Source organism: Anoplophora glabripennis, unplaced genomic scaffold (assembly GCF_000390285.2).
Source record: "Anoplophora glabripennis isolate ALB-LARVAE unplaced genomic scaffold, Agla_2.0 scaffold377, whole genome shotgun sequence".
Lineage (NCBI taxonomy): Eukaryota > Metazoa > Arthropoda > Insecta > Coleoptera > Cerambycidae > Anoplophora > Anoplophora glabripennis.
In genome coordinates, this window is record NW_019416510.1 from 501091 (window position 1) to 504368 (window position 3278).

Here is a 3278-nt window from a genome sequence, read left to right on the forward strand (position 1 = left end):
GCCGTCTTCAACTAACAGGCCATGAAGTTAGAAATCGTGCAACACCGCATGCGCATGGTTGTCCACCGTCCCACATCGGCCATTTTTATTGTTTGTTTACTATGCTAATGAGCCGGTAACCAAACAAATTGCACTGATATTTGCTGATATTATTGATAGTTATTTATTAAAGGGTTAAAAGGTTGTTTCTGTTGTTTCCGTAGAGGATATTTAAATTGTTTGTGATACGTAATTTCCAATATTTCGCCTGTAAACTAGTGATAAAGTGGCAAGAACCAAGTGGTGATTTTGTTGTGCGGGGGTGTTACACTTTGGCGCTTTTCTTGCTTTAGTTTTAAGTTACAGTGGACTATTTTACGGCACAATATTGTGTTTTTTCTTAGTTGTTTAATTCTATGTCGTTATAAGTACTGGAAATTATTTAAAAATATAGTGTGCTTCTGTAGTGTGACAAAATTAGCATTGTTAATCAAATTTCAAATGATAGAAAAATGGTTGCTAAGGTATTTGTAAATCATACTGAATCAACTTTTAAAGACTTAAACTGGATGTTACCTTTTGATTTAAAACTAAGTAGTTGGTCCCAACTAGAAAATGTATTAATAAGATACAAATATCAGGTAAATATCGATCAATCGTTTACCTTTTTAATAGAAAAAAGTGTATACTTTTTGAGTGAAGCTTCTAAAAAACTGGTTTCAGACGGCAGATAGTTTAGACGCGGAGGATGGTACAGAAAGTAGTAATAATATAAATAATATATTGCAAATTTTGATTAATCAAGTAAAATTACTTATTTTAAAAAAAATACGGTATTCATCTGAAACCATAATTATGTCATTTATGTTGTATGCAATTTCTCCAAGTGCATACGATGTAATGAGAGATTATTTAAGTTTGCCAACTAAAAGATCTCTCCAATATCTCTCATCTACCCTTGATGTTGCCCCAAATACTTATCCAAATATCACTGATAATGACAGAAATACTAATAATTACCTGAAATATGTATCTGATTCTTTAACACCCCATGAAAAAATTGTTGTTCTTTTAATTGATGAAATTTATGTTAATAAAAGATTAGACTATAGAGGAACAAATTTAATTGGTGTAGCTTCTAATGGCAATTCATTAGCTACAACTATTTTAGCTTTTATGATATGTTCGGCATCTGGAAAATTTTGCGAAATTGTCAAGTTATTACCAGTACATAATATTATTCGGTACCGAAATGGTACCAGTCACAAAAAATGTTATTTCTTTTAATACAAACATGTGGCTTTACAGTTTTAGATATAATAACAGATAACCATAGAATCAATCGGTCAATTACGATTTTGTCCATAAATTTAAAAATATAATAAATAATTGGCGAAATCTAAAAAATTTAAATAACATTTGTTATCTCAATTTTGACAATTTCAATTAGATTAAACATGGAAAATAATAAAGAAAGAAATCTGATTATAAAAAAAGCATACAAACTCAACCATAAAACAGTTTATCCTAACAACCTCGAAAGGCAAAAATTTTATTTAGCAGACAATATATGTGATTACTCTACTGTTTCTTCTTTAAAAGAAAATGGTTTTCATGACACTGCAAGCTTTTTGGAAATTATAAGACATTGGTGGGATATTGTAAATAACACAAGTGTCATTAAAAGAAATAAGTGGTGTCAACCTATTTCAGGCATAAATGAATTTCGCATTGAATTTTTTAAAAAGTTTATAACATGGTTAGATACTTGGCAAAAACTTAACAACAATGGTCGTCTTACAAATAGGCTTGCCAGATCTCCGGGTTTGACCTGGAGTCTTCGGGTTTTGATGGTACTCTTCGGGCTCCGGGTTAACATGTCATTTCTCCGGGTTAACGCCCTACCCCCGAAATCCATTTCCCCAAGAGTCATATTCCTTTTTTTTAGACATCGATTTGTCTGATTGCAGAACTTTTTTAGGATTAGATATTTTTTTTAAAACTCAAATTCCTCAAAAAAAAATCCAATCCAATCCCAAAATTTTCAAAAAACCTTTTTTTTTAGACATAAATTTCTCCGGGTCAGTCATGAAAAAAATCTGGTAACCCTACTTACAAATGATACCTATTCAGCACTTCGTCATAGTACTTCTGTTTTGTTAGAAATAATTGAGTACCCTTTTGAAATGTTTGCAATATCATACATTACCCTGGTAAATTTACAACTGAAAAATTAGAAAAAAGATTTGGTAAATACAGACTATTAGGTGGTAGCAATTATAATATCACTTGATGAAATAATTAATGCAGAGAAAAAAATTAGACTTAAACATATATTTAGAAAGGCTTCATGAAATAAATTTTCACTTTCTGAAATCCAAAAACATACTGAAAAGTGCTGCAATGAATCTGATCTTGATTGGGACATTCCCAAAAATATTGAGAGCGACAACTTTTCACATATACTGGAAACGGAATATTTAAATGAGTACCAAATAGAAGAATCCGCTCAAATTTACATATCTGGTTATGCTTCATTCAAAATATCTAGAAAACTAAACTGTAATATTTGTATTTCTCTAATTACTGAAAGTAATGGAACTTTTATATAGAAAATGAGTATCTTAATTATTTACAACGCGGTGGTTTAAGTGTTTCTACAGACAAAAACTGTCGTATTTCATATTTGTGCCATCTTTGAAAAAATTATAAATGATTCTATATTTTTAAGACTTTTATTGTCAGTGTATCTGTGGTAAAGAACATAAAAATATTCTTATTATGCTATGCTCTATTTTTCTAATGATTTACTTAACGATTATATCAAAAAGAAAAATAATCAACGTAGTACCGAAAAGGGCGAATCAAAAAATAGGAAAAGGAAACTAAATACTTTCAATAGATAATAAGTACCAAAAACAATTCCAATTACCAGACTGTGACATCAAGAAGTATGTACCTCCTAATTCTTCACCTTTTATTTATTAATTCCTTTCAAAAAACAGCCGAGCCCAATATTATTGTTATGAATAAGATAAAAATGCATCTTATTAAAATAATAATATAGGTAAAATAGACTCTTAGAATCGTAGGATATGAGAGCGTGTACTAATTCGGTTTTTATAACCATAATTTTTTGAAAAAGTATTTATGACAAAAAATTCATCAAAAAAACTCTACCATAAGCTCGCAATTTATGATGAGTGACAGATCTCAGACAGTCTTAGTTTATCTGTTCATTTACCGGGGGAGAATATCTTGTCCCTTACCTGAAAAATGGACTAACCTTTCTTGGAACT